The sequence below is a fragment of the Epinephelus lanceolatus genome, chromosome 8 (genome assembly GCF_041903045.1).
Source record: "Epinephelus lanceolatus isolate andai-2023 chromosome 8, ASM4190304v1, whole genome shotgun sequence".
Taxonomy (NCBI): domain Eukaryota; kingdom Metazoa; phylum Chordata; class Actinopteri; order Perciformes; family Serranidae; genus Epinephelus; species Epinephelus lanceolatus.
Window position 1 is genome coordinate 48,018,083 of NC_135741.1, and position 13,236 is coordinate 48,031,318.

Sequence of the window (13,236 nt, forward strand, 5' to 3'; positions counted from 1 at the left end):
ATCGAGGGTATGGTTAAAACAGTGAGTGCGTTCATGTACACCCTGACTGAAGCCAATGGAGTCTATTAATGAGATAAACGCGGTAGCCAGGGAGTCATTATCAACGTCGACATGAATGTTAAAATCGCCTACAATAATAACTTTATCTGATTTAAGAACTAAACTGGATAAAAACTCTGAGAATTCAGATACAAATTCAGAATACGGGCCAGGAGCACAGTACACTATAACAAATAAAAGTGGCTGCGAGGTTTTCCAGGTTGGATGTAAAACACTAAGAACGAGGCTTTCAAATGAATTATAATCTAGTTTAGGTTTAGGGCTGATTAACAGACTAGAGTTAAAAATGGCTGCAACTCCCCCTCCTCGGCCGCTGCCTCGAGGAATGTGGGTATTATTATGACTGGGAGGAGTGGACTCATTTAGACTAACATATTCATCTTGACACAGCCAGGTTTCAGTGAGACTGAGTAAATCAATATGATTATCTGATATTAATTCGTTTACTAACACTGCTTTAGACGATAGAGACCTGATATTTAACAGTCCGCATTTAATTCTCCTGTTTTGTCTTTCTGTCACAGAAGAGGTTTTAATTTTTATGAGGTTGTTATGCACAACTCCTCTTTGTTTAATTTTAGATTTAAATAATTTAGGTGGTCGGGGGACAGACACCGTTTGTATAAAACTATGAAAACTATGGCTGGGTAACTGAACTAGAAGCTCAGAGAGGCGTTTAGGACTGCAACTCTCTGGCCTGGTCTCAACTCTGGGTTGTCAGGGATTTAAATTACTAATAAAATTTGCCAGGTTCCTAGAAATGAGAGCAGCTCCATCCAAAGTGGGGTGAATGCCGTCTCTCCTAATAAGACCAGGTTTTCCCCAGAAAGTTTGCCAATTATTAACAAAACCCACATCGTTTGCTGGACACCACCTGGACAGCCAGCGATTAAATGATGACATGCGGCTAAACATGTCATCACTGGTCAGATTTGGGAGGGGTCCAGAGAAAACTACGGAGTCCGACATCGTTTTTGCATATTCACACACCGAGGCAATATTAATTTTAGTGACCTCCGATTGGCGTAACCGGGTGTCATTGCCGCCGACGTGAATAACAATCTTACTGAATCTACGTTTAGCTTTAGCCAGCTGTTTTAAATTTGATTCAATGTCGCCCGCTCTGGCCCCAGGGATACATTTGACTATGGCCGCTGGTGTTGCTAACTTCACGTTCCTCAGAATAGAGCTGCCAATAACCAGAGTTTTATCCTCAGCGGGTGTGTCGCTGAGTGGGGAAAAGCGGTTGGAAACGTGAACAGGCTGGTGGTGAGCTGTGGGCTTCTGCTTGGAGCTGTGCTTCTGGCGAACCGTAACCCAACCTCCCGGCTGAACGGGAGTTACCGGAGGACAGTTAGCTGAGGCTAAGGCTATGCTATGTGGCTCCGCACCGGCTACAGGGGGCTGGCTAACTACCGCAGCTACTGAATGGTTTTCCATGGTGCGGAGCCGCGCTTCTAATTCACTAAGCCTCGCCTCCAACGCAGCAAATAAGCTACACTTATTACAATTACCACTGTCGCTAAAGGAGGCAGAGGCATAACTGAACATTTGGCACACCGGGCAAGAAAGAGCAGGAGAAGGAGAAGCCATGGCTAAGCTAAAGTAGCTAACAAGGCTAAGAGCGTGCAAACAACAGCTAAGAGATTAGCGAGAAAGTCGTAGAAAGAAGGAGAGCTATAAGTGCTTAAACAGAACCAGTGTGGGTTTTGACTTGAAGTAGACGTTAAAGCAGCGTTAAAGCAACTGAGGTGAGAAAGCAGGCTAGCAGAATTCACCAGAGCAGTACAGAGACACTGTCACAGAAACACCGGAAATGACACAACTCGCTTACCGCAATACGTCAGCACGTCAGGATAAACGTTTTGTTCGCTAGCGATCTAGCATTTACCAGCCCAATCCTGGCAGGAGCCAGCGGGTCCACGGCGTTAGCTGTCCGGGGAGCCACACACAGGCCGCAGGTTGCACAGATTCACCCCGTGCCAGCGGGGACGAGGAGAGCAGGGGCCGCGGGGCTGGAACACCTCATCTGGGCCGACGACAGGTACCAGCCAGGCGTCAATAGGGTCCAGGGAGTGCCGAGAAATAAAGAGGCGAGGCACTGCTCCATACTCAGTCCAAGAAGCTGTGGAAGTGCTCGCCAAACAGGCCTTCAGCCTTACCAGCCGACCGCTGCGTTTACCCCAGCGGTGGTGGCGCTTATGCCGGAGAGGTGGAGCTGGGGCATGGCAGAGATGAGATGGGATCCCTGATAGGAGCGGGGACAAAGTTTTCCTGTCTTGTTGTTTCATTCATCCCCAAAACAAACACACACACGAGCCAGGTAAGCGTCTTTACGTCAATATGCGCTAGAGCTCATGGGAAATGTAGGCTTCATTCCGGCAAAACACTACTGCTTTTGTCCACAGGGTCACCAAAATCAATTCAAAATGAAAGTTCCTTGTAGGGGCTTTAAGTGAGCAGAAGATGAGCTGATCTCCACAAGGCATGGCATTAAAGATGAAACATGGTTTTCAACATTTTAGGCAAGATTAGCGTATTATTTTTGTTTTGTACAATTTTAGAGGAAAGAAGCACCATGGAAAAGCCTCATCACGAAAGGCCCAATGATGCAAATTTCAAAGCTTTTGTAAATACCTTGCCCCAACAATCATTACCCATGGCCTCCTCTAAACAGCTGCCTAGCGCTCTAAAAACTAAAATAACTGATGTCCACAAAGCAGGAGAAGACTGTAAAAATCTGTGGATAGACCTCAAAAGAGCAGTGCATGCAAGATGGCCCAAGAATCGCAGAGCTAGAAGACTTTTGCAGGAAGAATGTGTGAAAATCCTGCAAACAAGAAATGAAAGACACTTAGCTGGTTACAAAAAGTGTTTCGAAGCTGTGATACTTGCCAAAGGGGCGGTACTAAGTACTAATCATGTAGAGTGCCCAAACTTTTGCCTCAGGCCCTTTTCCTTTTTTTAAGTTTTGAATCTGTAAAATATTGAAATTAAAAAGTAATCTTTCTTAAAATACTGAAGAACTGTGTCGTCTTTAACTTTATGCCTTTTGCTGCATTATCATCATTATAAACATGGCAATATCTGATGCTGAACTTTCATTATATCATTGGCAACTTAAAAACTGCAGCCAAAGCCGGGATGGAAGTGCCACCACTGTATCTGTGTAGGCTGGCACTAATATAGTCAACATTCACATGGAGATCTATTTCTCATAGACATGCAGTATTTCAGAAAGGGGTAAGCTTAGCCTTCCAGGAGCAGAAAGGTTGCTGTGTATTTAAGAGGAAAAAAGTTCTCTGTGAAGCATTAAAGGATAACATTTTTCAACCTGGACCCTATTAACCTGTATAAATTGGTCAAAAAATGACTGATGTGATCAACGATTTTTGAAATTGTTCCAGTATTGAGGGAGCGGACAGTGGCCGGCAACAGCGGGATGGGTTGCAATGGAAGCACACACAGAACACCATCATTGTATGTCCATTAAAAGTGGTTTTCACCACCGACAGGCTCAAATTGTTATTATAAGTGGCTGAAGTCAAATCTGTTTGTAATTGCCTCATTAAGCAGAAGTCTGAAATATTGATGTCACTTGTTGCAGGAAAACAATAGTAGAAATGTGTGAGATCTGGAGAGAGTATAAAAACCAGAGTAGTTTACAATAAACAGTTTAGCGTAATCTAAAAGATATTCAGTGTCATAGAAAATTATTTATCTGATTTTAATCATGTGGCTGGGGCTTTTGAATTTCACTGCTGCCTAACTTATGTGAACTTTAATATATGGATGAAGAGCAGACAAGGAGAATGAGAGGGAAAAAATGCCGTGGAGGGTGAACCAGCAGCAAGGCCATGAAGCTGGGAGACTGGTGGTATTCCTGCGGGTGCTGTGACCTTCTGCCTACAGAGGAAAAATGCCTATATTATAAAGATTGATTCGTACTTACACATTTCTGACACTTGACATTTATAATTCATTATAAGTCACATCTATAATGTTTTATGGCTGTTGATATAGTGCATCAGGAAGCAGGGTACATAACTCCTCGAGATCAGGTGGAGAGATCCACCAATCAGTCCTCTCAGGAGAAAATCCAGGAAGAGGAAGGTTATTTAAGTGTGGGAGTGGCCTTTTTGAATCCCTTTTGTTTGAGACCATTCTGCAACCCAGGTGAGTGTGTTTGCTGATTCTGTGAGTTTATCTTCTCTATCTCCTTTAACTTTAGCTTATATTGGAGTTATGCTATGTAGCATGTGAAATAGGGTATGGCAAATGAGCTAAGAAAGTTAGTATCGGCACGGTCAGTACTTCAAGCATGCATAAACAGAGTCTGGGTTTGTTGAAGGTGGCAGTGCTGTTTGGACTAAGAAAGCCATGTGGTAATAGGTTAGGTAAAGGAGGTTGTTTTAGGAGCTCATCTTGGGGAGGTAGACTGTACAGCCTAACCCAGTAGGGGAGTGTTATAGCCTTAATTAGGCTACTCTCCCTGGGTCTACCTCCTCTGTGGTAGTATAGGTAAGGTAGAAATTGTTGTGAGGGCTTGTCTTGGGTAGGTAGACTGTACAGCCTAACCCGGCGGGGGAGTGTTATAGCCTAGCAAGGCTTCCCTCCCTGGGTCTACCTCCTCTGTGGTAGTATAGGTAAGGTAAAGGAGGTTGTAGGGCTGGTGCGAGGAGCAGTGAGAGCTGGCATTAGGGGAGTGTCTCTGGGACACCAGAGATCACTGCCTAGCCTCCTGGAGGCGTCATGGGACCAACTAGACAAAAGACTGGTGAAAGGAGATTCCCACCTGATGACCCCAAAGACGTGTTAGTAATCACTGCTCACTGGTCTGTATAGTTAAGCCCTGCCATAATAGAATATCATAGGGCTTATTAGGTTATTCACTGAGAGCTGATCCTTTCTTTAGCCTCTTGCACTCCACCCCCATTTTGTAGCAAAAACGCCTAAAATGACATACCCAAATTAAAATGACTGTAGTGTCTGAACTGCTCTGACTACATGCATGCATGAGGTCTTGTCATAAAGAAAACTCCCTGAAGTTTCTTGTGAAAGACTCAGAAACACTCTAGGTGATACAGAGACAGAGTAATGGGCCTCTGAAGTCAGTAAAAAGTTGAAGATTTTGCCTAAAATAAAATAAAAAATATTTTTCAGGATGAATAACTGTCTGTGGCTTCATATGAGCAGGTAAATGACAATGAGAATTTGTGTCAAATTTGAAGAAGATTGCTCAAAGTATCACCATTCTACAGTGTTTTTTTCCACGAGGAAAGATCCACGAGGAGCTCCAAATGAGAGAGCGCTCACTCCGCTTCAAAACAGTACTATCAGTGATCAAACAACACTCAGCCAGCTTCAGACATTGTACCTTATTGAAATCAGGTGTGATTATGATAGCTGATGTTGTTTATGACACAGAAAGACCATAAAATATTAGCAAATAAAGCCATATGAAACGTGAAAGTTATACTTTCTAGGCGGTATATCTCAGCCAAAAATAGTGGTAGGAGTGAGACTCTTTTTAAAACCAGCTACGTGCCTGCTAACAGCTCCGCATGAGATCACGAGAAATCCTTTAACTTTTCCTGTCGAAAAGTTGTGGCTTGTCACCGCTCATCGCGATTTTGGACTTTGTGTGTTTACGCTGCTCTGGTGTGAAATCCATTAGAGATAAAAGAAAAACGATGCCGGATTCAGGAAGCCAAGAGCTTTCTGAATCCGGTGATACCAAACATCACATGGTTTGATGACGTAGTGTGCCTGTGAGATACCATTTAACAGAGGAGCGAGGGAGAGCAGACGCCAGTGTCCGAGCAGAGTTAGAGAGGTTAAACCACAAATTTCTTGAGTTTATGTGAACTGTGTGTTTATGAGTGCAGTCATAGAACATCATAAATGTATTATAATTCACTGCCCTCATAATGCCCCCACAACACATTATAGATGTGGTCCTCATACAAAGCATTACCAAAATAATTGTAAAGAAATAACTGATCAACTACTGATCAAACATCCACAATGAACATGATTTGTAAAATGTCCCCCTAAAGGAAGATGCTACTTCCCGCTGCAGGTGCTAAACAATCCCAGAATGGAGAAGATTGAGCTGATGTTGCAGGTGGGGATATTTGAAACTTTGCCCAGTGAGGGGTGCAGTCCCATTGTATTGGTCCATAAGAAGGATGGTTCACTGAGGTTCTGTATTGACCTCAGGTACCTTAATGAAGTTTCAAACTTTGAATTCTACCCAATGCCCCACATTGATGGGGCTGCTGGAGAGAGTGGGAAGTCCAAGTTCATCACCACGTTTAACCTGAGCAAGAGGTATTGGCAGCTGGCCCTGACACTTGAGACCAAGGAGCTGACAGTATTCATTATACCCTATGGCATGTGTCAGTTCAAGGCGATGCCTTTGGTCTCACAGTTTGCAGCTGCTCACTTGGCTGATGCCGTCATCTATAGCCAGACATGAGAGGAACACCTTTGATGCGTGCTCCACCTGATCAAGACAACTGGACTTAACATCAACCCACACAAGTGTGCTTTTGCACAGAAAAGGGTGGAGTACCTGGGCCATGCTGTCAGACAGGGGTGGTCAAGCCTCAAGTGGGAAAGTTGGATGCCATCCACTGGTATCCTGTGACCACTACCAAGAAGAAGGTGTGTGCCATTATGGTGTTGATAGGATGGTGATTCAAGTTCATCCCACACTTTGCTGAGAGGGCAGCCATCCTCACTGACCTCACCAAGGCCTCAGCACCAAACAAAGTAACATGGAATGAAAAGTGTGACAGAGCCTTCACAAGAGTGCCATCACATGTGAGTCTGTTCTCCACAATCCTTATTTCTCTCAACCGTTCACACTGCAGATGAATATCTCTAATGTCATAATTGGAGCAGTGCTTTGCAGGAGACCGAAGGGGAGAAGCATCTATTGCTGTTACTTAGCCACAAACCGCTAGACCTGGAAATGAGATACTTCACAGTGGAAAAGGAGTGCCTGGCCATGAATTGGGGTTGTGTATTGCAGTTTGTGAGGTTTAGGTATTTCACAGCAGGGAGGCAAGACTGTTAAACTTTGTTGTTCACCTGTGAATGTAAAAAATGCATTGATTTATGATTTAATAATAGCAAAGTATTCTTTTAATTGAGGAGTAAAATTCATGCTCATCTAATCGTAACAGTAAAACTAGAATCTGTGTCATGCACAAAACTGTTCTCCTTCTCCCAGAGTGTTTGGGCAAAAGAGTGAATAGTTCTGGGAGGTAACAAGTGGAGAGTTGGTAGGGAAGAGTTTGGTGCTACTGCTTCAAAGATTTTTATTAATGTTAAGGTATTTATTAATATTAATATATATTTTGGTGTGTGAATATTTATCAAGATTGTACGTATTTTTGGTAATAGTTTTATGTAAATATTTTTTGTGTGTTCATATGTGAAAGCCTCAGATGAATGGCTTGGAGGCAAGACAGATGGGCAGAACCACCCTGGAGGGTGACCATTACCAAAGGGTCAGATACCTAAAAGAGATGGCCAGGCAAGACCCCAGGAAAAATGACTTAAGGTCTTCAGGTGCAGGATCTGCACCATACTGGTGCCTAGTAGGCTGGGGGTTAGCCACTTGGGAAACAGACAGGGCTAGCAAACTCTGGAACAGGCTGGCGATTATCTGATTTGGAGACTGGCTGGAAGCCAATAGGTTGCAGACTCAGGAACCCAAGGCTAGTTGACTGAAATGCAGGTTGGCTGTTAGTAGGCAGAATGAAGGCTTGGGGTTAGCAGGATGAGAAGCACACTAGAAATCACGAGTGTTTCAAACGTCTTAGCCATGGTTTTAAGGTAGCTTCCCACTGTGCCACCCTCAGAGCAGCCTCTTTGTACTCCCTACTATGGGCTGTCTTCCAGTCCCCATACAAGTAGAATACATGATAAAGTTCTAACAATTCCGCTGGCTCCATTTATGGTCAGTCTGTACTGTCACAATCTTAGGATTAACAGGTTTGGACCCAAATGCAGAAACAGAGGATGACAGCAGAAGAGTTCAACAGTTTAATGTGGAGAAAAAAAAGTGTACAACTGAGAGCTCCAAGGCAGGCAGGTAACAGGTTGATCCAACAACACCAGGAACACAAAACCCTTGGAAAAAAACTAAAATCTAATTTTAAAATGAATAAACTATGCTGGGATTTACTGGACCACAGATGAGTTGTCATTTGTGCTGATCTAAACTGGACATGTGAAGGCTTTTCCTCTGGCAATCTGAAATGGTGGCTGAAACCACATGTCCTTTGTTCATCAAACAAAGGACAGCCATTTGGCACTCATCTCCACGGGATGCCTCATTGTCACACCTAAGTGAGAGCCTTGCCCATGGACTCAGTTTTCAAACTTAATTGGTCACAGTGACATGCGACTCCATGATGTCACCAAGCCAATTTAGGGGGCTGCTTCTACTCTCCATCCCTCTTTTTCCTGAGACTCTGACAAGCTCTCTCCGAACCTCTGAAGGGGACTCTGTCTCTTTCCTCTAAACCTCGGGAGAGCTCGCCTCTCCTGAACCTCCTTAGAGTTAGGACGTAGGCAGGAGGACCTGCTACACCCTTCCCCCATTCTCTCACCTTTTCATGCTCACAGAAGGAGCTGCAACTTCACTCTCAAAGTGGCCTGCTCATGGCAGACAAAGAACCTGAACACCAGAGTAGTTAGTGTGCCAAAAATGAGGTTTGCAACTAACTTTCCAATTATTGCAAGATTCCAGAGAGTCTCCCCTCTTCATATATGGCAGAATATGTCTTCTTCCAACTTGCTATGGTGAGATACATGTCAAAATGTAAGAATTTATTCACACAGATTTGTTTTTTTCATTGATATGAAAATCAATATAAAATACAGGCACATAGAAGGACATGGATATAGCATGTGTATGTAGCCTTTATAATGACTGTGATATGAGCTGCAAAGTCATTATCACTTTAAAGAACTGCCACAATTTAAGTCCCACATGTGTACCTTGAAATAGCTACATTCCTATAGGGGAACACATGCCTGTAATTGACAATGCTTCCTCAAGTAACTCAGGTCCTCAAATGTAAGTCAAACACTGCAATGTGAAACACACTTCTCAGAGGCAAGAAGAGACAAAATCGACAAATAAGTCCATAACCAGTCATGAGAGCAGCAGGCTGAGCAAAGTACTCCAGATGTCCCTCTCCCCAGCAAGGCTTTCCGGCTCCTCCTGGGGAATCCTGAGGTGTTCCCAAGCCAGATGAGATATATAGTTCTTCCAGCGTATTCTGGGTCTGCTCTGGGGCCTCCCACCAGATGGACGCGCCCAGAACACCTCTAACAGGAGGCATTCTGATCAGATGCCTGAATCATCTCAATTGGCCCCTTTCAACGTGAAGGAGCAGTGGCTCTACTCCGAGCTCACTCAGACTTGTGAGCTCCTTACCCTATCTCTAAGGCTGAGCCCAGCCACCCTATGGAAGAAACTAATTTCAGCTGCATGTGTCTGCAATCTCATTCTCAAGCTCATGACCATAAGTGAGGGATGGGATGTAATTGGACCGATAAATTGAAGGTTTTGCACTCCGGGTTAGCTCCCCCTTCATTACAACATTTTGACGCAGTGCCCGTATCACTGCTGATGCCACACAAAACCACCAATCCATCTCACACTCCATTTTTCCCTTACTTGTGAACAAGACCCTGAGATACTTGAACTCCTTCACTTGGGGCAGTAACTCTCTCCCAACTCAGAGGGGGTAATCCAGTGTTTTCCAGCAGAAAACCATGGCCTCAGACTTTGAGGTGCTGACTCTCAACCTGACCGCTTCACACTCTACTGCAAACCACCCCAGTGCGTACTGGAGGTGGACAGTGTAATGAAGCCAATAGAACCACATCATCTGCAAAAAGCAGATATGCAATTCTGAGGTCCCCGAACCTGACCCCATTCTGTCCCAGACTGTCTAAGTCCAGAAATACTATAACAAAAAGTGTTCAACAAAAAATTGTGCATAGCCTTAGTTTAGGCAGGACACGATGTCAAGCTCACCTCACATCCCAGCTAAACCAGCTACATCTCAAGCAGCCCAATCAACTGATGGATCAACTGACTGACAAAGGGAGTCATCTGATCACATGACTCCTTTCTATGCAACCAATTAGGAAATCTTATTCAGGGCACCCTATTTAAACTGCTTTGGCCTCCCTATTGTTGCTGCTTCCTCTGCAAGCCATTTTGCAACCCGCCTCCAACCCAGCTCCTCCTTTTTGTTGTGTGTGACTTATCAATGTCATTTCCGTTTGTCATTGATGCTGGCTCTGTTCTGTTCCTGGAGGGTCTTTGCTGCTGCTCTCGCTGCCTTAAGGCTTTCCATGTAGGCACATGGAAGGGCAGGGATGTTTGCTCTCTCTACCTGAAGCTTTACTCGTTTGCACGTGGAAGGGCAGAGAGGTGTGCTCTCTCTGCCTTAAGGCTGTCCTTGTAGGTACATGGAAGGGCTGAGAGGTGTCTTTTCTCCACTGTAGATTTTCATGTAGGCGTGTGGAAGGGTGGAGAGGTGTGCTCTTTCTGCATAGGCCCAAGGAAAGGCAGAGAGGCCCCAGAACAGAGCCATACTGCCAAATATAATACTGCAAATGGAAATTAAGTTTTCTTTGACTAAAGTGGTCCTAACTGAAGTTAAAAATTTAGTAAACTGACTGGTGTACATCACAACATCAGTCAGTGATGACGCAAAATGACAATTACTAATATGTATTCAAGTGTATGTAGTTTCATTTGCTTACAAAAGAGTAAATTACCATGTGTTCAAGGAGTAATGAGTGAATGGAAGAGGGAATAATTTTGGACACAGCCTTCTGCACCAGGAACAAGGTGGAAGTTTGGTGGAAGGTTAAATTATGTTCATTCTATTCAAACAGCCATTACCAGGCTTTGAGAGCAATGTTACTCTAAGAGATTATGCTCTGTTTAGGGGATTCAGATAGCCAAAAAAGAAAACAAGCAGCTTTTACAGTTCTAATCGAGAAAAGCTTCATTATGTGCTCAAATATTTACCTAATTCCTTTTGCAGGGTTAATGATTTGCTAAACTAAAAATTTTGTCTTCATTCATGATATATAATACACACACACACACACACACACACACATACATATATACATACATATATATATATATATATATATATATACATATATACATACATATATATATATATATATATATATATATATATATATATATATATATATACATACATATATATATATATATATATATATATATATATATATATATATATATATATATATATATACATATATATATATATATATATATATATATATATATATTGCTCTGACAAATCTGTGACTGCAGACTTTATTATTGGCTTGTAGACTGAACAGTACTCAATACTCAAATTTGCATTTGCATTTCTTTTGTTGTCAATTTGGCTGTGGCTCAGGACGTGAAACGCAGTGGCTCCTTGGCCCCTGCATTCTGCATGCTGAACTGCCCTCGGCAAGATATTGAACCTCACTGAGTCTTGGTGTGTGCATGTAAATGTTTATCTGATGGGCAGGGTGTACCTTGATGGAACGAGAAAAGTGCTACATGAACGCAGTCTGTTTACCATTTACTTTTAGAAATCTCATAATCATTCCTGTGATCAAAGGAAGCTAAAAGGTTGGAAAAAGGGGTGTACTATGAAGCAAGTTTTTTGCCTAAGCAGGCTCAACAAAGCCTAAAGTCCTAGTCAGTCCACTTTTGCCTATGAAGAATATGAAAATAATATTACTGCAAAAAGCAACACTGTTGCTGCAAATGAGGCAAGAGTGGAATTTGTGAGTTAATATAGTTATTTTACCACTGAATGCACTCTCCATGCCTACAATTTATTTCTAACATGACAAATGATATTATGCTCAAGAATTGCATTTACTGTAGGTCTGACATTGTTCCATAAATGACGGATACATAGAAATCACTTAAATTTTTTGTCAAATCAAAGTGAAATAATTTGGTATGTTTTGAAGGCATTATACCTTGTTTTATATGCAAGTAAACATCAGACTGATTACTAATGTTGTGAACTATTATTGTGTGCTACTTTTGATTTAATTTGACTTCTTTAAGAGTCAGCATGGTCAAATGGCCAGGAAACACTTAAAACATATTCAGTAGTTCAGTCAGAGAAAGAACAGCCTTGCAAATATAATGAAATATTATTCTTGCTCAGATTTTCTACATCACAAACTGAATGTAGGTTCCCACTGCAAAAATAAACCCTTAAACTTGATCCATACAGTTTGCCCTACTGCAATTGCATGTCTTCTTTTGATGGCATCACTGATGTACTACTCAGCAAGTTCGCATATAAGGTAATCTCTCATCTGAGAATCTTTATTGCTAATAGATAGGGATGCACAATATTGGATTATGTGCTGATATCCAAAATGCCGACATATATATGTGACCTATAACTGATACCAATATTGATATATTCACTTTTTCCACACCTACTTTAAGAGAACATCAAGTCTCTTTTGCCAGCAGGTGGAGACATAAAATACAATACTTTTCAATGTATGCAATATTCATTCATTGTGCAAAATAAGAAGATGCATGTGGCCCGATTTTGATAGTTCATTTTAAAATGATATTGGTTAATACAGATGACGTACCAATATTATCAGCATGTTGGCCAAGTCCAATATTTCGTTTTAAAGCCAATATCGGACTATACCAATGACTTGCTGATATTGTCCTGCATCCCTACTAATAGGGAATAGTGTCAGGAAAAGCCAATGGATCTATTATTTTTTTTTTTTTTTTTCAATTTTAAACTTTATTAATCCCCCTGAGGGGAAATTCAGTTTTTTCACTCTTTTTTTGTCAAGTCTTTGTTAAGTCTCTAAACACTCTAACTCGGAAAAGAACCTCCAACAGTCAGTCTGTCACCTTGCTTCAAGGTGTTTTGCAAGAGTGGTGACACAATTTCCAAAGAAGCTGATCAGTAAATGAACAATTTCAGTCCAAATATGTGAACATAACCTGCTCACATTGGTTAGGCATGCAGCATAAGTTGCCATGATGATCTGGCCAGGTTAAAAGAGATCAACCTTTGTGGCATTGAAAGCTCTGGCTTTCGGCTC

At 42.3% G+C, this 13,236-nt stretch overlaps 1 protein-coding gene across 1 annotated transcript in view; it reads left to right on the forward strand.

Annotated features, from left to right (window-relative positions):
• The window catches only part of LOC117258763 (voltage-gated potassium channel subunit beta-2-like), a 221,063-nt gene that overhangs the window by 129,973 nt on the left and 77,854 nt on the right, over window positions 1–13,236 (forward strand). The window lies entirely within an intron of this gene.